The sequence below is a fragment of the Thermobia domestica genome, chromosome 8 (assembly GCF_964235325.1).
Source record: "Thermobia domestica chromosome 8, izTheDome1.hap1.1, whole genome shotgun sequence".
Taxonomy (NCBI): Eukaryota; Metazoa; Arthropoda; class Insecta; order Zygentoma; family Lepismatidae; genus Thermobia; species Thermobia domestica.
In genome coordinates, this window is record NC_137461.1 from 22,586,558 (window position 1) to 22,614,265 (window position 27,708).

General features: G+C 36.1%; 1 long non-coding RNA gene across 3 annotated transcripts in view; it reads right to left on the reverse strand.

The window, feature by feature from the left end:
• LOC145691583 (uncharacterized) overlaps positions 1 to 27,708 on the reverse strand; it is a 62,570-nt gene that overhangs the window by 17,045 nt on the left and 17,817 nt on the right. For 2 of the 3 annotated variants that reach the window (XR_014132416.1, XR_014132417.1), the window contains exon 2: positions 8,310 to 8,529. This is a non-coding gene — a long non-coding RNA (uncharacterized LOC145691583). Of the gene's footprint in view, positions 1 to 8,309; positions 8,530 to 27,708 lie in introns of those variants that run through there. The other variant, XR_014132418.1, reaches the window with a different exon arrangement.

A 27,708-nucleotide genomic window follows, 5' to 3' on the forward strand; every position in this document is an offset into this window, starting at 1 on the left:
ATGAGGGAATGGCGGTATGAAGTTGAATGATTATGAAAGAATGAGAATGGGAATGATTATGAATGAGAGAATGGCGGTATAAAGTAGAATGATTATGAAAGAATGAGAATGGGAATGATTATGAATGAGAGAATGGCGGTATGAAGTAGAATGATTATGAAAGAATGAGAATGGGAATGATTATGAATGAGAGAATGGCGGTATGAAGTAGAATGATTATGAAAGAGTGAGAATGGGAATGATTATGAATGAGGGAATGGCAGTATAAAGTAGAATGATTATGAAAGAATGAGAATGGAAATGATTATGAATGAGGGAATGGCGGTATGAAGTTGAATGATTATGAAAGAATGGGAATGATTATGAATGAGAGAATGGCGGTATAAAGTAGAATGATTATGAAAGAATGGGAATGATTATGAATGAGAGAATGGCTGTATGAAGTAGAATGATTATGAAAGAATGAGAATGGGAATGATTATGAATGAGAGAATGGCGGTATGAAGTAGAATGATTATGAAAGAATGAGAATGGGAATGATTATGAATGAGAGAATGGCGGTATGAAGTAGAATGATTATGAAAGAATGAGAATGGGAATGATTATAAATGACAGAATGGCGGTATGAAATAGAATGATTATGAAAGAATGAGAATGGGAATGATTATGAATGAGAGAATGGCGGTATGAAGTTGAATGATTATGAAAGAATGGGAATGATTATGAATGAGGGAATGGCGGTATGAAGTAGAATGATTATCAAAGAATGAGAATGGGATTGATTATGAATGAGAGAATGGCGGTATGAAGTAGAATGATTATCAAAGAATGAGAATGGGAATGATTATGAATGAGAGAATGGTGGTATGAAATAGAATTATTATGAAAGAATGAGAATGGGAATGATTATGAATGAGAGAATGGCGGTATGAAGTAGAATGATTATGAAAGAATGGGAATGATTATGAATGAATGAATGGCGGTATGAAGTTGAATGATTATGAAAGAATGGGAATGATTATGAATGAGAGAATGGCGGTATAAAGTAGAATGATTATGAAAGAATGAGAATGGGATTGATTATGAATGAGAGAATGGTGGTATGAAATAGAATTATTATGAAAGAATGAGAATGGGAATGATTATGAATGAGAGAATGGCGGTATGAAGTAGAATGATTATGAAAGAATGGGAATGATTATGAATGAGGGAATGGCGGTATGAAGTTGAATGATTATGAAAGAATGGGAATGATTATGAATGAGAGAATGGCGGTATAAAGTAGAATGATTATGAAAGAATGAGAATGGGATTGATTATGAATGAGAGAATGGCGGTATGAAGTAGAATGATTATGAAAGAATGAGAATGGGAATGATTATAAATGAGAGAATGGCGGTATGAAGTAGAATGATTATGAAAGAATGAGAATGGGAATGATTATGAATGAGAGAATGGCGGTATGAAATAGAATTATTATGAAAGAATGAGAATGGGAATGATTATGAATGAGAGAATGGCGGTATGAAGTAGAATGATTATGAAAGAATGGGAATGATTATGAATGAGGGAATGGCGGTATAAAGTTGAATGATTATGAAAGAATGAGAATGGGAATGATTATGAATGAGAGAATGGCGGTATAAAGTAGAATGATTATGAAAGAATGAGAATGGGAATGATTATGAATGAGAGAATGGCGGTATGAAGTAGAATGATTATGAAAGAATGAGAATGGGAATGATTATGAATGAGGGAATGGCGGTATGAAGTTGAATGATTATGAAAGAATGGGAATGATTATGAATGAGAGAATGGCGGTATAAAGTAGAATGATTATGAAAGAATGAGAATGGGAATGATTATGAATGAGAGAATGGCGGTATGAAGTAGAATGATTATGAAAGAGTGAGAATGGGAATGATTATGAATGAGAGAATGGCGGTATGAAGTAGAATGATTATGAAAGAATGAGAATGGGAATGATTATGAATGAGAGAATGGCGGTATGAAGTAGAATGATTATGAAAGAATGAGAATGGGAAGGATTATGAATGAGGGAATGGCGGTATGAAATTAAATACAAGGCAAGCGCATTTATATGCCGTGATCTACCGTAAAGCACGTCAAAGTGGCTAAAGAGGTAGTATGGCAAGAGGGCTATTCAACAGGAAGACCTTCACTCCGTCAATATCTTTTAGTCTGTTTTTAGTAGCAGTGATGATGAGAGCTCAACAAAGTCTCATACGTGAACAGTTGCCTTATGAGTTACAACTTGGTCATAACGCTGCACTAACTAACTAACTAACTCTATGGTCTATGGAACCTGGAGGTTCAATGCCGCGTTTACAAAAGCTCTCCACTGATTTCTATACTTAGCTAACTGCATCCAGTTTTTAGTTTGTATTCCAATCTCTGCGAGATACATCTTAATATTGTCCTTCCATCTGCGCCTAGGTCTTCCTAATGGTCGTTTTCCGATTGGTCTTCCAGTTAAGACTTTGAAAGCGTTTCTACTTTCTTCCATTCTAGCTACATGACCCGCCCACCTAAGCCTCCTAGACTTGACGACCCTAATAATATTGGGTGAACCATATAAATTATGTAGTTCCTCGTTATGAAGTTTCCGCCATTCCCGTTCCTCTTGGGTCCGAATATTCGTCTCAGGATCTTGTTCTCAAATACTTTCAGTCTATGTTCTTCCTTCATAACGCTGCACGAGCAAAGTAAAACATTTATCATGAGATAGCACAGCAACTCGTTGGTTTCAGAAATTTCGTACAGGTTGTAAAATGGTAGAGGATCAAGCAAGGTACAGTCGCCTCAAGGTAACAGATTGTGAGATGATGACACGCTCTTGAAGATGACACGCACCACACGACGATTGTCAAATCAACTTGGCATGTCCCCCAGTCCACTGTAGTGCGTCACCTTCAGGAACTCGGGAAAATTATCAGCAGTTGTCGCAATTGTGCCACATGACTTGACCCCAGCTCACGCTCAAAGGAGAGTGAATGTGTGCCAACAACTGCTGTAAAATCCGCGTGATGATTTTCCTAAAACGGATTGTCAAATGCGACGAAAAGTGGGTATTTTTTCGAAATCCAAATATGCAAAAACAATGGTTGAGTAATGACCAACGTCCAGAACAGGGCCGTTTTGAACATGAGGCCATACTGTGCATGTGGTGCAAGGATGTTATAAAATAGAGGATCTACCCATACATATCTTCGTCCTATGAACTCAATGAACCCAAAAAACACCCGAGCATCGTCTGAGCCGGCATGTGTGATTGGCTACTCTCGTTTCCGCCATGGTTGTTGACTCGAAACATTGCGATCTTAGTGGCGAGGAGTGGGCAGAGTAGGTGTGGCGAAACTGTGACGTATGGCTTCACGATTTTGTTGTATGGGCAGATCCTCTATTTTATAACATCCTTGGTGTGGTGGAACTACGAGGGAGGTAATTGACCTTGAGTTCGTTCCTAACAGTCTTACCATCAATGCTGAACTTTATCCCGAACTGTTGGATCGAATGTATGCTACACTACGCGAAATTTATTCTGCATTGGTGAACCGAAAGTACGTCCTACTGCAACAGAAGAACACAAAATTACACTAGGCCGAGACCCGTAATAAAAAAAAGAAAAAAGAAAGAAAGGAAAAGAAAAATGCAAGAACTTGATTACATCGAACTGATGCTACACTAAGCACTTAGTCCAGACTTTTTTCCTTCAAATTACCACCTGTTCCAGTCCATGCCGCACTTTCCGAAATCACAATGCCTCACTAACCAGTAGGAAGTGGAAATTACAGTATTTGACTTCTTAGCCTCTAAGGATAACTTATGAAAACGAGGAACTGAAAGGAAGGTGGTTCCAAACAGTTCAACACTAGGGGTTATATTTTGAGTGTTCACCTGTTTTCATTGTTACGCAACAAATATAGGTATATTGTGTACCAAAATATTCCCAGTCTTATAACTCTTCCTTGTAATACATCAGCCTTGAAATTATCATATCACACTGAAAATCTGAAGTTATCATAACTGAGAAATCGAAAAAGGAACTTTGATTGTTGAAAAGAAATTCCAACCTTTTACTTGCGTGAGAAAGAATTACAAAGCCATTTAATTTAGAGAAAAAAAAAGAGTCTTATGGCAGATCATTCAAAAGATAGAGTGAGAAAATACTCCACGGGATTTTATGGCGCAAACTAACATGTATTTGAATTCTTTATGAGCCACTTAATTTTTTCAAACGTTTGATGATTATACCCGAGGCTAAGGAAAACCATGATGTTGCTATGAAAGCAATGGCGGAATAAAGAAAGTGGGAGGAAACGGGAGAACCCCGAGAAACGCCACATATACAGTGTTTGTAAACTTGAAAGCCCAGTTCACGCGAACTGGAATCAAATGTCTTCATGCACCAGAGGTTAGTTTTCTGTCAGAGGGGCCCCACTTACTTTTAACATAAATAGGGCCATTAAATTAGCAAAGCAAGGTCAGATTAGTAATTTCTTTTCCCCTGTGGTCCGTGATTCAAAAGGATATGTGCAAAACTTAAAATAAGGGAGATGGAATGAAGGAATAGGTGAATTATTTAGGTAAAGTATTAAGGATACAGCATAGAAAAACTTAGAAGCAATGAGTTTGTCTCACAGAAATTATGATCTCACTAAGCGTTAGATGTTGGTCATACCGAAATTTGGCTGTCAACAGGACCGGCCCTAGGCAATTTACCGCCCCGTGCAATGGCATCGTTTGCCGCCTCCAGAAAAAACAAATCTTAAAAGCCACTATTTTGAGTATGCTACCGCATCATAAACAATGACGAGAAGGAAAAGTGCACTCGCACTCAGAAAGACCTAAACACTACAACTACAACCTTGTTTTGTCTGTTTTTTCTTTAATTACAATTTATTATGTTAGTGAAAGATAAGACCAACACACTTGCAGAGGAAGGATGGTAATCCTTTTTATACAATTCAATAGGCCTATATCACTTGGCAATTCCAGTGCAACTACATCATTTATCTTTATTTCTTGATTTTCCTTCTATACATGGGCGGCGATTAGGGGGGCAAAGGGGGGCAGTTGCCCCCCACTTTTTTGAAGTAACCCATTAATGTATATAGCTTCATTTGACAATGTAATGTTTTATATGTATTACTGGTTCATAAAAATGGTGCCATATAATATTTCCCGTTGCGTGAGTACATATTGGTTGTCTTCTCGTGGAGTTAAGCAAGCTACAGGAATTGTGTTTTAATTGCAATTCAAAGCAATTAATATTGCAATCGCGTATTTCTTTAAATTTCGTAGCATATGCTTGTAGTATTTACTGTCTTTCATTTTCTAACAAGGTACATTCGCGAAGTGTACCCTCGGGATTCGTGTAAAATTGATTCAAATGCAAAGTTCTCCTCGTCACAATGTGTATTGTACTAATTTTAGCGGCCCATACTGGTATTTATGTACCTTCATATATCCAGAATTCAACCATATACTAGTATAACGCTCAGACATGTTATGGCTTTTAGATGTAACTCGACATGAATGTGGGCATGTGCAAAACAAATTTGATCAAGTACTGCTTCTGTGACACATGCTACCAACCCGAGCTGCCATCTTGGATTCAACTTTTGGTTTTTCAAAAGGGAATAGGTGCAAGTGAGACATCAAATTCATGTACAGTTTTCTCGGAAACTCACTGATGTAGAGGATTTTACTGTAGCTTGTACCGTTTGCAAGGTATTGCATGTTAAATCCTTCCAGGCATTTCGCGAATAGACATTGCAGAGTAATATCAGTTACACATATATTTTTGATGTTGACAAATCAAAACAATTTCTAACTGGAAAAATACTGTAGATATAAACAAACTCCTTACAACAATGGTGTCATAATCTTATTACATTTCTGTGAGTGATTGTATTACTTCCATGATATACTACAACAAAGAAGTATTGTATAACGGTCAAAATGCTTAATGTAAATTCAGATACGACCATATTTAGGTGAAGACCATTTCCGTATTGACGTCTGTGTGTCTGTATTATGTACGTTCAGAGAATATTTCATCAACGATAAATCACGTAAAACACTACATATACACAGCGGGCCCTGCACAACTTTCTATTTGATTCAATATTCATGAAGTACCTGACATTTAACATGCAATAGCTACGGTAAAACTCACTACACTAGTGATTTTCCGAGAAATTGTACATGAACTTGATGTATCACTTGCAACTATTCAATTTTGAAAAACCGAAAATTGAATCCAAGATGGCAGCTCGGGTTAGTAAGATGTGTCAGGGAAGCAGTACTTGATCAAATTTGTTTTGCATATGCCCACATTCATGTCCAGTTATATCTAAAGAAACTAAAAGCAATTTTGTGTCCGAGCATTATACTAGTGTATGATTGAAAAATGAAAATGAAATCTTTGAGTTTTACGTCCCACGGTTATGCCGGTTAGGCTAAAGGAGACGGTGATGATGAGTAATGAATGAAAATGGTGGAATGAAGAAAGTGGGAGGAAACGGGAGAACCCCGAGAAAACCCACACACACGGTGTTTGTCCACCACAAAGTTCCTTTGGCGGTGGCTGGGATCGAACCCGGGACCCCAAGCACTAGTGTATGATTGAATTCCGGATATATGAAGGCTCATAAATACGCAAATTACCAGTATGGGCTGCTAAAATTAGTACAATACACATTGTAGCAAGAAGAACTTTGTATTTGAATCAATTTTACACGAATTTTGAGGGGACACTTCGCGAATGTACCTTGTAAGAGTAATAACGTATATTTAATGTCATGTGTGAAATTATAAATTAAGTTATTCATTAATCTCCAGTTTGAACATAACTTTTGCAAAACAAGCCTCATTATTCATTACTATAATTAATATTAGCTATCCTTTCTATTTACTTGTTTTGTAAATTTTTTTATTAAATAATCTGATCACACAATTTTCCAGACAGAGTTTAAAGATGTTCATGAGCAAGGAATCAAATCTCTTCTTACACCTTCGTCGTTTAAGAGTACAAAGGGCTAGTATTTACTTCCGTTGCTCTTGTTAATTTATTTAATAAAATATGAAATACGATATATGGTATTTTAACCGAAGATAGTATCCTATTAGTTATACAACCTTTCGTCGAACAAAGTGTTAGAAACAATCAGATAAACTAAGATTAATATACAAATATTCAGATCATGCCTTGCCCCCCCACTTTTAACGTCCAATCGCCGCCACTGCTTCTACATCTGTTATTTTTTTTTTTATAACTTGTTTTCCACCTTCGATGATAAGGAATTTGTTTTTGACAAAGACAAAACAAGTTTTCATATCAAAACTGTGATAACTAACTAAATGGAACAGGTGTTCGCTACTGTTCGAAAATTGAGTTCTTGTGACAACAATCAAGCAATTCATGCTGGAATTTGTTTGATCATTTGCTTTAGTACTGTCCATGTGACCTTAAACTAATGCGACCTAAACATGATCTACGAATGTAGCACTCAAATGGAAGGTCAGTTTAGTAAATTTAATTAGCATTATCATGAAGTCTGTTTCCAACAAGAAATATTTGTTTCAAATAATATAGTTATGACAGCTTTTGCCGCCCTCGAAACCTGGCGCCTCATGCAACTGCACTTGTTGCATATGTGGTAGAGCCGGCCCTGGCTATCAATATAGCCCACTGAATTTGCTGACAATGTTGTTATTCATGTTATGCTTGAAGAAATACCTCTCCTTTTATGTGTACAGTTTCTTTGTTAGGACATCGTGGCTAATAAAGATAAGAACTTTATACGTACAACTTATGTATGCAACAACTACGTACGTTGTTCCTCAAGGTTGAAGTAATAGTTCACATGCGGGTACCCACTGTTAAGTTTTCAATAATCTCGAATGCCCACCTTCCATTGATCTTTCTATGACCTCACATATCAGTATGAATCTGTCGTCAGTGTTTACGGAAAGAGGAAATGATATTTGTTAGGAAATTATCTGAGAAGAGTTAGAATTTGTCTCGTTAGGAATGCAAAACAAAGTATGGTGAAAGATATGGAAGTATTAAATTGCAATGATTTACAGTGGCGACTATTGAGGGAAGTCACATTGGTTGGTATTAGGATTTAATGGCAAATTACTATTAATGTATCATGTTGTGTCATTTCTAAAGATGAAACAGTGAATAAAACAGCATACGAAGGCAGTTCAAAATTTAAAATACCTTTGACACAACCGTTAGTACCGTTTGTATTAAACATAAACGTTAATATACTTACAGCTCTTTGTTGAGGAATCATAACCCAGATTTGACGACGCACACCAGATAAAATATAAAGAAGGACAGCTGTCACAGTGGTCCAGAAACGGTCCAACATCTTGTACAGAACTCCAAACATTCATGAAAATCATACGGGTATATCCTTCTATCACCAAAAGTAAACTTTTGACTTCCGTGATTGATCTTCTTTAACTCATATTTCTTATTAACTGCACTTCCTGTAAAAATAAAAAAACACAATCGAGGTATTATTACGTATTTGTACGCGGGAACTTCTTTGTTACACAGAAAAACGATTATTGTTTAGAATTTGAAGAACAACACAGAAGTCAATATGCTTGGAACTGCACATTAGTCATCACGAGGCTTGTTTTTTCGGGACAATCCCACTTAAAAACTCTGAACACCATATTATTAGCAAGTATGTATAAAATATCAAGCACGGTTTTTCCTGCTGACGTCATTGTGGAACCGTTGGATAGACACCAGCACGAAATGTCTAACGCGTAATTACTGTATGTCACTAGCCAAGATGCAACAAGTACTATCTGGCGACAAGAAACTACGAAAGTACTTCCTAATGTTAGCAACAGTTGAGCGTAGTCCGCCATGAAAATATGTAGAAAGATATTTATAAAAATGTTTGCCAAAGTTGCAGCCAAATCCCCTAAAAGGGTAATATTAGAAGCACACAACAGGACTGATCTTCCAATTCGCAGTAAGCAAACTCCACTAATTGCTATCCATGACGCTAAATAGAATAGGAAAAACACAACTAAAAGCACAGTATATAAAATTATTTGCACGGACATTATTTCTTCTTTTTCACGACGAAAGTCACAAAACAACACAGAGTTATATCACATTTTACTGTTGAACACAGGTGTTAGCACAAGAATCCTTTGTTCCTTTGAGTAATCTTTTTTTAAGTTATCAATATCAACAAACACAGACCACCATAAACGCAGCAGAGATACGTTATTCAGAGGAACTATATATCAGACATACTGGAAAAACATGCTCACATTGTCAAGGCCGATTGCTGAAGAGAGCACGTTGGGGAATTTTCTTCCTGAGTTGACTTTGTGGGTTTTACATTGGGATAAGGACCGGTTTCCAAGTATCCAGCCAAGCATGGGCGAAGAGAGACACTATCACGGAAATATTATAAAAAACAAAAGTATACTACATAACGATTTTACCGTCAGCGCGTTCAAGGTAATCTCCCAGGCAGTGTGACGTGGTTATTATAAAATCATACATAGCAAGATACAAGGACCAGTTTTATTTCTATTATTAGAACAACGTAACGAACGAGAGCACACCTGCTTATTTATTTTAGCTATTTTCTTTTCTTTTTTCTTTTTATGATTTAATGTTTGATATGGTTGATAACATTCTTGATTAAATTAGGACTCTAAATCAGACGCACTTCAAATTGCCATATTGTTTAGTGCTCAAGTAGACGCCCTAGCTCATGAATATCTATATAATTTCAGTTTCGTTGTTGATTTGGAGTGTAACGTCCTTTTCAGTAGCGAGGCTACATGAGGCGGGGCCTACTGATTAACCTGGAATCCGAACCACATCAGCTCCCGCCGGGAATCGAACCCGGGTCTCCCATGCCAAAGGCACGATAACCGCTTAGCTACGAAGGAGCTGATAATCTTTTTTTTTCTGACATTCTAAGAAAGAAATTGACAACATAAAAATTATATAGAGTATTACGCACTGGTTTATTGTACAGATTTGGTGTTAAATACGAAACAGGGCAGGCTCTAGCATATAGGCTGTGCAATACGTGCTTTTGCACGGGGCAGCAAGGTTCAAGAACAGGGCAAAATTTGTCATCACTATATTATTAAAAATTAATAATTCTTATTGGAAACAGACTTCATGATGATCGTAGATAAATTTACCAAGCTGACCTATTTGAATACTATATTCATAAATCATGTTTAGATTACATTAGTTTAAGGTCACATGGACAGTAGCAAGGGTCAAACAAATCCCAGCACGAATTGCTTGATTGTTGTCAAATACAGCAGAATTCTCGAACAGTAGCGAACACCTGTTCTATTTAGTTAGTTATCACAGTTTTGATAAGAAAACTAGTCTTGTCTTTGTCACAAGCAAGTTCTTTATCATTGAACGTGGAAACAAGTTTTTTTTTTTTTAAATAACAGATGTAGAAGGAAAATTAAGAAATGAAGATAAAAGAGCTAGTTGCACTGGAATTGCAAACTAATATATTGAGATTGAAACTCAATATTGAATTCTATAAAAGAGGATTACCATCCTTCCTCTCAGATGTGTTTTCTTTGTCTTTCACTAAAATAATAGATTATTATTTAAAGAAAAAACACAACGAGATTGTATTTGTAGTGTTTAGGTATTTCTGAGTTTGAGTGCCCTTTCCCTCTCCTTCGTTATTCATAATGGGGTAGTGTATCTCTGGAGAAGGGAACGGAGGCAAATGATGTCATTGCACGGAGCGGCAAATTGCCTAGGGCCGACCCTGATAAGAATTCAGGACTAGGGACTTAAAATAACAAATTTAATGATCACATTAATACTTAATATTTTAGATTATCATCATTAAAGAAAATGATGATAATGGAAGATGGAAGATGATATGCTTCATGGAAGATGATATGCTTCTTTTTTTTTTAAAAAAAAACTACCTTACAGGTAAGTAAAATTACATAAACAAAAATTTAAAGATTAAATTAGGATAGTTACTTTACAAAGAATTTTTACCAGTAGCGGATAATTCCTTTAGGCTCCAGGCAATTCCTGGCAACTAACTAATCAATCAGAGAGTGTTTATATCTATCTATCTATCTATCTATCTATCTATCTATCTATCTATCTATCTATCTATCTATCTATCTATCTATCTATCTATCTATCTATCTATCTATCTCTATATCTATCTATCTATCTATATATATATATATATATATATATATATATATATATAGATAGCGTGAAAATGGTGAATCGTCTGCATTCACGAATCTTGAACTCTGCTGTACTCACAGAAGAGATTACAGAAGGCCAGCCTGATCATTATAAACATTCTTCGGCCCTTCCCAAACCGTCTTACTCACTTACGAACTTTTCTGTCACTCACGGCCTTTGGATCATACACCGCACAGGTTTGGTGATGAATTTCGGCCAGTGTCACATTTCTTGCAGTCAGGAATCGAGTTACAGATATTATTTCACAGGCAGCGGGCCACTTGATCTTTTAGAGCTCTTCTACTTCACACTACGCAATGCTATTCCATATGGTGTCTATTTATACTCAAAAGATGCCAGGAGATACTGCGCATGCGCAAAACTATGAACGCTAGAGCTTTACTAAATATTGTTAAACGGATCTTACCTTCAAACGTCCCTCGTAATTGATGTAGTTAAGCAATAAGCAATAATACACATTATTCGTTAATTCTTCCTTCCTCTTCGTAGAACGGGAGGCACAGTGGCTCAATAACACAGCGCTCTCCTCTGGTGTAAGGGGTTCTTAGTTCAATCCCCGGTAACAAGAATTTATTATATCCTAACTATATATAAAACTACATGAGCTGACATAAATTATTGAGCACTTCCTGTAGGGCTACAATGATTAAATTTGGCATGATTGTAGCTTTCCGGAACTAACCCACAGGAAAATTGTCAAAAGTGAATATTTTTAATTTTTAGGGGGTCTAAAGAGGGGATGAAAAATTTCCCTATGTTATTTAAATGGACCTTTTTTTTGGATTTATAATCTCATGTTTTAGGTACTTAGAATAGGAATAGAAACTTGAAATTCGGTATGCTTACACATTTTCGTTAGCACTACCTAAGTAAATCAGTACAAGTAAAAAATTCCGACCTTAGAGTGGTTTTATAGGGAACTGAAAATTTTTTCCCATGTTATTTATATGGGACACCGTTTACACCCTCAAATTATTGAGCACTTCCTGTAGGGCTACAATGATTAAATTTGACATGATTATAGCTTTTCGGGACAAACCCACAGAAAAATTGCCAAAAGTGAATATTTTTAATTTTTAGGGGGTCTAAAGAGGGGATGAAGAATTTCCCCATGTTATTTAAATGAGACTTTTTCTGGACCTATAATCTCATGTTTTAGGTACTTAGAATTGGAATAAAAGCTTGAAATTCGGTATGCTTGTACGTTTTCGTTAGCTTTACCTACGTGAATCATCAGAAATGAAAATTTCTAACCGTAAAGTGGTTTTATGGGGAACTGAAAAATCTTTCCAATGTTATTTATATGGGACGTCTTCTATACCCCAAAATGTTTAGGCACTTCCGGCAAGATTAGAATGATGAAATTTGGCATGATTGTAGCCTTCCAGGACTAACCGACAGAAAAATTGCCAAAAATAAAAAATTCCAACTTTAGAGTGGTTTTATAGGGAACTGAAAAATCTTTCCCATGTTATTTATATGGGACACCTTTTACACCCTCAAATTATTGAGCACTTCCTGTAGGGCTACAATGATTAAATTTGACATCATTATAGCTATTCGGGACAAACCCACAGGAAAATTGCCAAAAGTGAATATTTTTAATTTTTAGGGGGTCTAAAGAGGGGATAAAGAATTTCCCCATGTTATTTAAATGAGACTTTTTCTGGACCTATAATCTCATGTTTTAGGTACTTAGAATTGGAATAAAAACTTCAAATTCGGTATGCTTGTACGTTTTCGTTAGCTTTACCTAAGTGAATCATCACAAATGAAAATTTGCAACCGTAGATTGGTTTTATGGGGAACTGAAAAATCTTTCCAATGTTATTTATATGGGACGTCTTCTATACCCCAAAATGTTTAGGCACTTCCGGCAAGATTAGAATGATGAAATTTGGCATGATTGTAGCCTTCCAGGACTAACCGACAGAAAAATTGCCAAAAGTAAAAAATTCCAACTTTAGAGTGGTTTTATAGGGAACTGAAAAATCTTTCCCATGTTATTTATATGGGACACCTTTTACACCCTCAAATTATTGAGCACTTCCTGTAGGGCTACAATGATTAAATTTGATATGATTGTAGCTTTTCGGGACAAACCCACAGGAAAATTGCCAAAAGTGAATATTTTTAATTTTTAGGGGGTCTAAAGAGGGGATGAAGAATTTCCCCATGTTATTTAAACGAGCCTTTTTCTAGACCTATAATCTCATATTATAGATACTTAGAATTGGAATAAATCTTGAAATTCGGTATGCTTGTACGTTTCGTTAGCTTTACCTAAGTGAATCATCAGAAACGAAAATTTCTAACCGTAAGGCGGTTTTATGGGGAACTGAAAAATCTTTCCAATGTTATTTATGTGGGATGTCTTCTATACCCCAAAATGGTTAGGCGCTTCCGGCAGGATTAGAATGATGAAATTTGGCATGATTGTAGCCTTCCAGGACTAACCGACAGAAAAATTGCCAAAAGTAAAAAATTCCAACTTTAGAATGGTTATAGGGAACTGAAAGATCTTTTCCATGTTATTTATATGGGACATCTTTTACACCCTCAATTCATTGAGCACTTCCTGTAGGGCTACAATGATTAAATTTGACATGATTGTGGCTTTTCGGGACAAACCCACAGAAAAATGCCAGAAGTGAATATTTTTAATATTTAGGGGTTCTAAAGAGGGAATGAAGAATTTCCCCATGTTATTTAAATGGACCTTTTTTTGACGTATAATCTCATGTTTTAGGTACTTTGAATTGGAATAAAAGCTTGAAATTCGGTATGCTTGTACGTTTTCGTTAGCTTTACCTAAGTGAATCATCAGAAATGAAAATTTGCAACCGTAGATTGGTTTTATGGAGAACTGAAAAAAATCTTTTTCATGTTATTTATGTGGGACGTCTTCTACACCCTAAAATGTTTAGGCACTTCCGGTATGATTAGAATGATGAAATTTGGCATGATTGTAGCCTTTGAGAACTAACCGTGAAAAAATTGCCAAAAGTGAATATTTTTAATTTTTCAGGGGTCGAAAGGGGATGAAGAAATTCCTATGCTATTTAAATGGGCGTTTTCTTGGGATACAAAATCTTATCTTTCAGATAGTTGAGATAGGAAAAAAAAAGAAAGTCGGTAGAATTCCGCTCCGCTGCAGCTGCCTTTGTCCCCATTTTGAACTCGTATTGCATACACGCCCTTATGACGCTCTGTGGAGGTCTCATTCACTCTGTTCTGACGCAAGTTCACATTGTAACTGAACTACCATAACCAGGTAGTATGCTGCACTTACGCAGAACAACTGCTGACCTTCGTCTTATCCTCATTCGCATTCAACTCACGGTGGGAGGTCCAATTGAACACAGACCTCCACAAAAGCGACAGAACTTTCTTGCTTACCTTTATAAATTAACAGAAATAAAAAATTCCAACTTGGTGGGGTTTATTTATAGGAACTACTTTTATATCTCAAAATTATTGGGCAATTTCTTTAGGATTACAATGACTAAATTTGGCATGTCAAAGGAAAATTGCCAAAAGTGAATATTTTTAGTTTTTAGGGGATTTTTGAAACGGGTATTACGGAACGTGTTTGTTACAGTTGCTTTATATGTTGTATTCTTGTTGATCTCTTGTTAAAATGCATGGTTATTGTTACCTTAAGTTATCATTATAGCGGTTGCTGTTAATTGTTTAATTTCATTTAATGTTATTTGTTTTAAACAGTTGTGCACTACATATCAAATCAGTACCTCCGATAATGGTAATCGTTCCGAGGACAAGAACCTGCGCTCTCTACACAGCGCATCATTCGCATATGAGCATGAATCTCCTTGACATTCCTGGAAACATCTGTACATGTTCATTACAGACAAAAGTTATAGACGCCGTGATAAAAATTGGCAAATGATACTATAAAAGGGAGATTTTTTCGATTAATTTTTCAATATCTCGGACCGTTTGCAAGATCTGAGCCTAATTCCGTTTGAAGTTTCTAATTCATGTATGATAAGTGTATTCTTTCTTCTTGCATTCAGTATGTAATAAGCAAACAGATTACATACACAATTAATTACAATGTCAGTTATAGATGGTGTCCAATGGGCAAAACACTGCAAAAATAAAAGTTCGTCTTAGACTGCAGAAATGGTTATCGTTCCTTTTCAATTATTTGGGCATAAAACAAACGTCTGAGACATATACAACCCCAATATACAACGATGTGGTGTTGCAATGCATAATGCTTAGGATATGATGCTTTTTTTTTTTTTAATTTCAACACTTCCAGTGTACCCGTAAAAGTGTAATAAAGAAATAACAACTATACCCAGGGAACAACACCATTGGACTTTCATTTCGGAGTATGATACATGTCTGCTGCAAAAATTCCTTTTCACTTATACTTGATAGTAACATAAGATTCTACGCAAAAAGAAATCCCTTTAAGCTTCTTTATGGAGAATGCTTGGTGCCTGTCCAAATACAAATCATATTGAACTTCATTTTGACACTATGATACGAACCTTCCCAGACACAAATACCACTTACGTTCCAGTTTTTTTAGTATACGAAAGACATGACGAAGCAAAAGCTTTCATTCAAAGGAGTATGCGTGTAGCAGGATACCACAGGGGTGGTGTGGAAATACTACAAAGTTACAAGAAAAAGAATCGACCTTTGTCTTACAAATATGCAAGAGTTATGGTCGAACAAAAATCCCAGATTTCTTTTTTGAAAATTATAAATAAGAAAAAAAAACCTTTGAAAATGAGAATCCAACATCATCATTCATTATATAATAAGTCGATAAATTGTGGTTGACAAAAGAAAGGTTGCTATAAAAAATAAACTGTGAGTTATTAAGCAGAGTATTAAGGAGCAAAGGATGATAAATATGAGATCTGGGGATGTTGGGCCGATTTAAGGAAACATTAAGAATAAATGCACGAACATATGACATGCGAGACCGTAGGCCGAGCAAACACGGGGGTCTGGGGGCGAAGCCCCCAGCTGGCCAAAGGCTAGTATATATATATATAACATCTTGTTCATGGGTTTTCTCGGGGTTCTTCCGTTTCCTTCCACATTTGCGTTCCACCAATTCTTTTATAATCGTTTTCTTTCGTTGATCATATGTCTCTTTAATTCTGAAGGGCATAAACATGGAACAGAAATCAATAATTTCATTTAATATTTTATTTAATAGTACTGTACAATATACAGGGTGTTTCAAAACAACACCGACAACGTTTAGGTGATTCCGGACACCAAGTTAAGACAAAAAGTATAGACCAACTTGGGTGTACAAATACTTCCTTTCGGAGTTATAGGCTGCCGAAAACATTAAAAAAAACTTTAAAGGTCCATAGCTCCAGAACTATAAGACCTACCGTAGTCGGGTCAAGACTTCACTTAGGAACTAATATGTGCTCTATTCAAATATCAATTTTCAGATTCGTGCGGTACCTCCGCAAAAAATTTTAGAGAGGTAGTTGACGGCTACTTTAAATTGTATGCCCGTAGCCAAACTCCCTCTATAAAAACTGTTGCGGAAGCACCGCAGGATTCTGAAACTTGGATATTTGTGTTCATGGAACTTTAAAGTTCATTTTTTTCTATGTTTTCCGCAGCCTATAACTCCGAAAGGAAGCACTTGTGCACCCAGATTGGTCTATACCTTTTGTCTTATCTTGGTGTCAGGAATCACTTCCCAAATGTTGTCGGTGTTGTTTTGAAACACCTTGTATACATGTGTGATCTTATAAACACACGAGAAAGAATAAATTCTAGTAGAAAACAAATTAAAGAGTACCTAATATTACACGCAAGTAATATTACAGAAATTATGGAAGTCACACTACTTTAATATAAAAATCAGATACAACTGTGTTTTCTGTTTATTTTGGAATGAGAAATGCTGATTTCCCTTCTAAACTGTAGAACGTACAACTAAACTGAAGAAGTTAATGCGAAGATAACAGTGGTCTATACGCAATTAGCTCCTAAAAAAGATTTTTCCATTACGGCGACAATTCTTCAGTGTTCTACGTTAAGAGATTTCGTTTTCTCAATTAGGATTATTATTAAATAGTCCTAAATGAGTTTAGCGTACACACGCAACAAGACTGTTAACTACGTAAATAACTTTTGTGAGTTGTTGCTAGTGTTCGCTTCAGCAGACTTACATTACTTCATAAATGAAATACGTTGTTTTTCCCCCCTCAGGAAGTTCACTTTCAATATTTTCTTTACATGCACATCTACAGTTTTTTTAATTGTACATAATACGTTTCTAGAAGAATTTTCTTAGCTCAGGTTGTGAAGAAAAACGCCCTTATACAACAGTAGCTGTATATATACAAATGTATTAATATTTATAGAACATTTAAGCAAAATCCTTCTAAAAACCTACATTTCACTTTTTTTTTTATCTATTTCACTGTGATGTGATAAGCTGGGGAGTTAAGAAGTACCCTAACCTTTAGCTTTCTATACTCTTGTACTTCCTTTTTCAAAACTGCGCAAATACCAGTTTCACAGCGATACAGAAAATAAAGTAACCGTGGTCAAGTTAACCCTTTCACAGAGGAAGTCGACTTTTGTCGACAGAACCAAATTTCCTTAACATGCGAATGTCGACGATAGTCGACGTGTTAAACTTTGTTTGTCCGTATCTTGGCTTTGTCGAGAGTAGTCGCCAAAGTTGTACCGTTCATTTTTGTTTGTGTTCTATTGTTTTCGATAAACAATAGAAATTACACAGAAAACCTTTGGCGACTACAATCGACAAACCCAAGATAAAGACAAATTTTAACACGTCGACTATAATCGACATTCGCAGGTTAGGGAAATTTTTTTCCGTCGCCTTCCACAGTGAAAGGGTTAAACATTAACAATTCCGTAATAAAAATCAGTATTAACATCAAAACATGAAAAATATGTACAAATACATTTTTGTGCAAGAACTACACTGCAATGTAGACAAAAGTTCCAAGTGATCCCTTGTACAGGATTATGTTTATTTTATTTTGAGCGTCTTCGCTTGGCTTGCCTTTTGTAGGTTACATCTGGAGCATCCCTTGCAATAGTCCAACAGTAGTCGGCCAATATGTTAGAACTCCACTTTCCCTCATATCTCTTCTCCATGGCTGCAATATCTTGATGGAAACGCTCACCATGTTCGTCACTTACTGCTCCACAATCTTCGGGAAAGAAGTCTAAAGTGAATGAAGAAAGTGGAGTTTCAGAGACATATTGCAACCAAGATTTTCGTAGCACAATAACAACTTTGCTACCAGTTGTTTGTAATTTGTTGCTCGGTGTCTTCCCAAGAACTGTGAACAAACACTCTTCAAGCTTTCCCACTCAGTTTTCTCCTCACCTTGGAGAATTTCGTCGAACTTGTGATCTTTGAATAGTTGCCTAATCTGTGGCCCCATGAAAACATCCTCTTTAACTTTGGCATCACTTAATCGAGGGAATTGTCCTCTTAGGTACTTATAGGCCTCATCTTCTTGGTTCATGCTCTTAACAAAACTTTTCATAAGACCTAATTTAATATGTAGAGGGGGAAGCAAAATTCGGTTACGATCTACCAGTGGTTCATGCTGCACATTTTTCACTCCCGGCTGAAGAGTTTCTCTGGTATTCCAATCACTTTTGCGGTAATGAGATCCACGATCTCTACTCTACTATAAAACAACAATACTTTGTATACCCTAACTGCATACCTAGCAACAGTCCTATTACTTTAAGGTCACCACAAATGAGCCACTGAAAATCGTAATGTTTAATGGCTTGAAGTAAACGTTTCAAGTTTTCATAAGATTCCTTCATATGAACTGCGTAACCTACAGGAATTGAAGGAAGTTCATTTCCAATATGTAAAAGCACTGCCTTTAAACTCACCTTGGACGAATCTATAAAGAGCCTCCACTCCGTAGGTTCGTAATTAATTTTAAGTGCCCTCATGAGACCATTTACATCTGTACATGCCACAAGTGTGTCTTCCATAGTAAAAAATGAAGTGAACATCATCTCCATATTCCGATACACTGAAATATTTACTTTTTCCTGCAATAAATTTCATTGCTTTAAGCGTGACGCTAAAATTTCGGCTTTGCTTTTCGAGAGGTCCAAGTCTCTGATTAGATCACTTAGTTCCTCTTGAGTAAGTCTATGTGGTTCACATGGAGGTTCTTCTACAACAAACGTAGGGTCCTTCGAAGTACTTGATTCAGGAGTTTCAACTTCTTGATCATCACCAGAAAAAAGATCGTATTCTTTAGGTGGGTCAGGAACAGGTAGTCCTTCTCCATGTGGAACAGGGCGCATTGCAGAAGGAATGTTAGGATAGATCAAGGCCCGCTTCTTCTTCGTGGAAATTCCCTTCTTGACGGAAGGAACCATACAAAAATAACAGTCTCTGATGTGGTCGCTTGGCTCCCTCCAAATCATGGGCACTGCAAAAGGCATTGAGCGCCTCTTCCCATTAATCCAATTTCTTAGATTGCTCTCACAAGTATTACACACAATTTGGGGTGCCCAAGATTTATCTTGGTCTCCAATTTTACAACCAAAGTAATATTGATAGGCTTTTCTTATTAGTGGTGTTATAGTCTGCTTTTGTGAGGAAAATGTCACTTCCCCACACACGTAGCAGAAGCTATCCGCACTGTTTACACAATTTCGCGGCATTTCTGTTTATTGAAATCCTCAAAATGTCACTTGAAATAGTTCCGACAACTATTTAAAAATATACATTCGAAATACCAGTATTTTTGCGTACTTGTAGTTGTATTTTTATGTCCTGCAGTACACAAACGTCACACCCAAAACGCTGATAACTGCACTAAACCTGTCCTTTCTAACAATAGCAGAACACTACTGAGATAAGGAACACAATGAAACTAAGCGTTCATATAGTTTCTCCAGTGTTGCCGGATCAGTGTAACATTTTACCCCAAACGAAGCGAATATATTTATTTTTAAAGCGTTATTATTAGACATGCCTGTAAAACGAAAAGTAGAGCTAATATTCGAAAATAACTTTCAAATTCGTGATCAGCACCACAAAATCAATAAGAATTAGCTGATTTTGTTCAATTTACATTTTCGTTGTTGAACAGTGTTTTGAGCACCTTTTTTCCTTCCATTTTATATATGTGCACATACTGTATATTTTCCTAACATGAGTAACATTATAGGACCACTTCGTAAAGAAGAAAGAGGATTTAAGTACATACTAGTAATATTCCAAGTAATTTTTCCTTTCTCTCTTTTTCTTTCATTCTCTTGTTTTCATTTTTCTCCCCAATTTTGCGCCCCCATTCTTCGGCGCCCGGGACTATCGCCCCCCGTTATGCAAGGCACTGGTGATACCATTCCCAAAACACACTTTTGTTCAGTTCTCCCTACTCGAAAAACCCTGTAAATAGGAAGTCTTATTGCAAAACAGAACTGAAATAAGCTATTCTTGTCCTCTATATTAATATGATCACCTTTTGTTTCAAAGCGAAAGTTTTATTCACACACAAAGCATACACGGTTACGCAATACAAAGTATATTCACTCTGGTATCAACATCTACTTCATTTGACATTTTACTATTAGAAAATAAACTCTTAAATTTGTCAAATTTATATACTATAGTAAAAAGTTTATACTAATAAACCTGCCATATTTTCTTCATGAGAATACGGGACACCTTAGATCCCGTTCCCCCGCAAACTTTCCAACACAATCCAATAAATAAACTGCACCTCTGGTTATGAACAACAGTATAATAGGCCGCGGTGGCTCAGTGGTATAGCGTTCACTTCTGGTGCATGGGACCCTTGATTCGATCCCAGCTTGCTTTAAGTGAACATTGTAGTGGAAAAGCACATGGGTTTTCTCGGGGTTCTCTTGTTTCCTCCCACTTTCTTCATTCCACCATTTCATTCATTTCTCATCATTATCGTCTCCTTTAGCCTAACCGGCAATTATTTTTTTGAACAATATAATAGGCGGAAGTTCCCTAAGTTGCAGCTATTTTTCTCTTGTCTTTCCTTGCAATTAACTTTATGGACTGAAGATGTTGACAATCCAACTACAAAAGATTCATCTTAAAAACTTAAGATAATGTCTTATAAAAATGCTTTACAGAAAAACAATATGCAAATGGTTTAAATCAGTGATACAATCTACATTCAATATTCTTCGCGCGTTTAGCAATATTTATTTACATGGTAGTATTTCTCAAAAATACGTTTGTCAGTTTAACCTGATGAAAAGTTGATTTTTCTCTTTATGTCGTGTATAATTGTCAGAACCAGATTTACATATTTCTAAGCTCTGGACCAAGCACAATTCTGTACCCATGGCCTCTCAAAACTATTATAATTCTTGTTACTTTATTTAATGTCTCTCTCAAGAAAAAGTCACTCATCTTTCCTGTGCTTGGAATTTTTTTTTTTTTTTTTTTTTTTTTTTTTTTTAAAGAAAGTGTTCGAGTTTCCATTAGGTACAATGGAAAAAGTAGCATTGCAAATTTCGCTCGCTATCAAGTCGGACAGGGTATTGTGATAACTTGCTCAAAACTGTTACATGCTACACTTTATTGTTCATTCACATTATCCCAGCCAATGTTAGAATTTTTGATTTTTCACTTTTCGAATAAGCTTGTATTGATAGCAGAAATGGGGGTGGAATTAAAATATGGTATATTTTCCTGTACCAACTAAATTTACGGGGATGCGTGACACTCGGGCCCAAAATCGGGACTGTCCCGTTTTTTTACGGGACGTATGACAGGCTTAATACTAACCAGCCTTGTCCTTGTTTTATTAATATCAATTCTATCCAGTCACTACCTGTTGCCTTCTATACGCTCTTGTATCAAATGCTTTTGCGTCTAATGCTCTACTTGCCACCGAAACGCCTCCTCTGTGTGTCTTTGCATGCCAACTCTATTCTGCTTTAGTCAGTAGTACAATTCCCGATTTTTCATTAAAGATTCCTCCAAATCTTTAGGAATATCAAGTGAACAAAAGTGAACTGTGATCACTTGCAACAAATAAAGAAACTTTAAACGAATATATCAATTTATTTCAAGATAGGAAACTACACAAAATTTATGCCAAGCCTATAGAAGAACTGATAACAATTTGCAGCAACTGAGTCCCTAAGAAAATGTTAAACCGAATAAGTCAATTGAACAAAACGTCATTCTTCAAATTTCCAACTATGTATTTTAATTTGCCAACTTGTCAAGAAATTGGTAACTTTGGAAGGGGAGGCTCCCCCCTTTACCCCCCCTTAACGACGCCCCTGGATGCACAAAGTGGGAGTTCACAATATGCACGCAACACCTAATATGTTAGAGTAATAGGGAATCTTTACATAGGGTATGTACTGCTAAACAATTGCAAGGTTGTGTGTCTCATTAAAAGTGATGGATTTAATGTGCACAATAAAATACGTATGTTTACAAAATGATATACTATTTTTTTTACATCATTATAACAGATAAACATAGCAATTTAAGAAGACAAGATGATTTCTTGCATTTATCCCCCCATGACTAATTCTGCAGGACTTCACGATTATTTTTGCATATATTTGTTCACTGACGTAGCTGACAACATGTTGAATTTCCCCATTCAGTCCTCACACTATTCGACGTTTGTTTCGGCAGACCTTTGCGATTTCAGAAGCCTCCAGCAGGAAGTAGTAGCAATGAATAAGGTCACAAAACCTATCTGGCCAATTTTGGTAATTATTTCAGAAGAGGACTTCCGCAGGAAATTTCTTACTCAGCAAGATAATCGTCCTGTATGAAGCAGCGTCATCTTGTTGAAACCACTTGTGTTCCATATCAATTTCGTTCAGAAAAATGGTAATCATATTGGGATATTGTTCTCCACTATCTGTTACTGCCTTCGTCTTGAAAGAAAGTACTATCTCATCATTCCACCCCAACAAAATCCACACTACAATTTACTTATAAGAGTAGTCTTACCAACCCAATTACAATACATGTTGCGAAAAACGAACTTCGCATTGTTAAATCGGAATATTTACGTGTTGTAATGATGTAAAAATATTTGCCATTCTTTTTGAAAAAAAATCCTATTAACCATATTAAATAGGGTGCTGGAACATTATTTTTAGGACAGCGAAAGAAAATACAGTAAAACCTGTCTTCAACGGATCCTTTATTAAACGGAAAACTGTCTTAAACGGAAATATTTCACGGTCCCATGAATTTTGGAGAACAAAACGTGTAAAAAGTCCCTTCATTAAGCGGAAACTGTGCTACGCGGACAACGGAAAGAAAAATAAACATTTAACGGAAAATTCTGAGTTCCGGACTACAGCGTTTAGAAGATGTTTAGAAATTTTGTGAGACATATACATTATACTGTCAGCGATAAAATGTTCGTTCTTTTGTTAAATATTTCTGGACAGTGTAGACTTTCCCCAACCACTACTCATATTTACCCCCACAAATTGTCCTTAATTCCCGCAACTTAATCAAGAATCATACGGAATGTCGGAAAGAAGAAAACGAGATAGAGGAAAACGAGGAATACGATACCGAGTTCCAAGAACAGTAGAATAAATATATATCAAGATTCTCTCAGAAGTTTAAAGGAACTGCAAAAATTTGCCTTACGGAAAAATGATTCTGATTCACTTAGTATAATTTCTCAGGCTAAAGTGTATGCGGAAAGTCAAGCAGCAATGTACACAGAAAACCCTGCTTGGCTATTAGAAAAATAAAGAAAACGTGTGCATAGTATATTTTGTATTCATTTTAATTTTTGTGTGTATTTATTCGTAGAAGAAAGAAACACTGTAATCGAACAATGTACGTACAGCAATATATTTTCTCAGTATGCCCCTTTATAAGCATTTTTTTTTTTTAAGGAAAGGTTTACCTCCACTAAGCGGAAACCTGACTTTAACGGAATTTTTTGCAAGTCCCACTCGATTCCGCTAAAGATAGGTTTCACTGTATTATTGTTATTATTTTAGTAGATATACCCACAATTCTGAAAACATTAATTGAATGATATTGTCATTACATCTCATTAACCGTACTGTAATGTTATCTTCTTACAGTCATAATTAAAGATTGATGGGAGTGTATTTTAGGATCAGTTTCACTTTAATAGACAGCGTATTTTTGAACTTTATATTGGCCACAAATAACCTACCTTATAGTGCTATAAAATTATTATTGTTAGTATTTGTCAATTTCCTCAGCGGATAAAGATGTTGATTATACAGAGATAATCAGAACCACACAACGTTTATATATTTATCATTAAAGTGAGGATAGTTATCTTAATTAAAAATGGCATAGTCAACACTCCCTATGAAAACAATGACAGGTGGTGTACTACGGATTGGTGCAGGGGCGTCATTTGAGGCTTTAGGGAGGGCAATTGCAACCCCTAATTTGACATTTGTATACATTTTAATCCATAAGATAATAATATACCAATTAAAAAAATGAAAATCTACTGACATCTAGATTCTTGGCCCCACCCACCCCCTAAGAGAATCTAAAATGATACTGCTGCCTCTGATGATTATAGTAACACCAATAATTATTAATTTAAACAAATACCATTCAACTGCAGATTAACAGAAATTTCGTAAGAAGTTGGCTGGAGTGTTACACGTTCCTCTTCAGCACCGAAGCTTGACGAGACAGGACTTGCTCTTAAAGTAGAATCCGAGCTACCACTCGGACTTATATCCGAGGCAAATATCCCTACCGGAAAGCGAACTCGGGTCCAAGTATACAGAGGAAAATTCTTGATACTGAAAGAAGGCGTTAATATCGAGTTAATCCAAACATTAATACGGCAGGACCTCAATTGTCCTTAAGATCGGAAATTTCACCCCCTTTGGCCCCTTTTTAATGACTCTAGATAGCTGACGTTACTTGTCTCTGAAAATAAGATTGACATATGGTTTATCTTCTCAATCTTAATTGTGAGCTCTCTCAATCTCGAAGGGATGCAACGCAGAAAGTTGCAAATGTGAAAATTATGTTTCAATGAGTTGATTTTGAGTTTAACGTCCCTTTCAGCATCGAGGATATATGAGACGGGAGCTCCTGATTAACATGAAACCCGATCCCATGATCTCCAGCTGGGAAACGAACCCGGATTTATGTTTTTGAAATTATTGTTTGTGTCAGGGGCGGATCCAGGACGGACTTCTGGGGGGCGGTGGGTTGTAATACTGCTACTTAGAGCTACTTTTAAGAGCTCCAGACTCTGGGATGGGTTTTATTTATATATAGAATAAAAAAGTTTCCTCTTCTGGGGGGCGATCGCCCCCCCCCCTGAATCCGCCACGTCCTTCAAAGATGTCTATATTTTTGTGTATACATGTCTTATGATTCAACGAAATAAACTTTGTTTAACACTTGCTTTGTGGAACTGCAATTGCGTATTTCCTTTTATTATGAAAAGAAAAACGAACAAACTTATTTGGTAAATGCCCAAACATCTTAATATGAAGTCAACAAAACGACTAGTCGTCTGCAATCAATTAGAGTTCAGGGAGCGTTTTGGTTGTATATTCACCATTAATTTGATAATTATATATTTCTAAATAGCTAATTCTACTAGTTTTAATATTAAAACGATAAACTAGAGCAAAAAATATGTGAAAATATTGTAACATCATCGGATTGTTTACGTATCGTACACAGTTTTAGAGCTCTAGTTAGTGCGGGAATAATACGCGAAATTTAAGGGCAAGATTTGACTCTAACAAACCAGCAGAAAAAAGTAATATAATAAAAGCATCGGATAATATGCATGAAAAATGACTAAGAATTAGTGAGTACAATCTCACCTCTTGAACGAGATTAATCTATAAATGAGTTCTTACTCGAAATTCTTATGCATAAAAAGAAGGAATAGGAATGAGATTGTTCTCAGTTTGACACACGCAGTTCCGTCTCATGAGAACTTGGCTTTGATGACGTTTCATACAGAAATGACGTAATGAAAACGATGTTGATTTTCTTTGCTTTTCTAAATCAGGACTTCACAGGTGTGCAGCAAGTGAAAACATGTCAGTAAAATTAAAATCAGTGGCGTTATTTTTCCAGTACGAAAGCAAGGCTTTTCTTCTGTTGAATTAGATTGATTAAAGTACGGCTACTTTCATTTGAATATTCCAGCAATATAAAACAGTGACGACCATCATACGGTCACAACTCTGTTTCAATTTTGAGGAACTAATTTGGGAACAGTTTTGCATTCGTGATAAGGAAACAAAACGGAAATGCAAACTCATGCAACAGAAAAAAAGAAAGAAAAGAAAAAGAAAAATTTCAGTTTAACGTCTCACGATTACACCCTTTAGGCTAAGGGAGACCGTGATTAAAGGAAATGAATGATAATGGAAGAATTGGTGGAATGAGAAAGTGGGAGGAAACGGGAGTAACCCGAGAAAACCCACGGGCACGATGTTGTTCACCACAACCTGAGTTATCCGAGGATCGAATCAGGTACCTCACGCACCAGAGGAAAGCGCCCTATCATCTTCTAAAAGTTAACTGATTCACCAGACGAGTCTCAGTAACTTAATGTCCTTAATTTACTCTATTTTTACTTCATTGTACAGACTACAGTTTTTCCAGTTACTTCCTTAACGACAGGGACACGAACACAGAAGCATCGAGGATAGTTAAAATTCCAAAGGTACTTCCATTGGTAATTGAACCCGGAACCCCATACACCAAAGGTACACTCATGTCCAAAATTATTGTCGCATGTCTATAAATATGTTGTTGTAGGAATATAATTTGATAACGATTTCGCCCGGTATTTCTTACAATGTTAGTACGTGTATAATTGGCAAAGACATGTATGTGGCAAATTTCATGTCAAAAGAGCAGTAATTAAGAACAATAAAACAAAAATAAAACTTTCTTGTCCATTTAGCAACATTTTGTTTTACTCATTCTAATTTTCGTATTTATAATTCTATTCCTGTGAAATTTGCCACAAATATACATTTCCCGATTATACACATAGTATCAGTATTAAAAGTATCCTGCACAATCATTATCAAATTATATTCTTACAAGAAGACAATTATAGATATGCGACAATCATTTTGGACATGAGTGTACATGCACTAACCACCAGACCAGCGGGAAGCTCACCCCTGAGCCACCGTATCCCCGTCTCGTACAACGGTGTTAGGGGTTTCCGCAAATTTTGAAAAAGAAATGGCAATCTCGGTTTCCCGAAAACATAGAATCAAAGTTTTAAAATAAGCAGGAAAAAATTCGATTAGCTCCAAAATTATAAAAAGTAGAGAAAAATGATCAAGTGTAATCTTGTTCCTTATTAAAGGATACATGTATTCACACATAGAAAGTATTAGAGCGC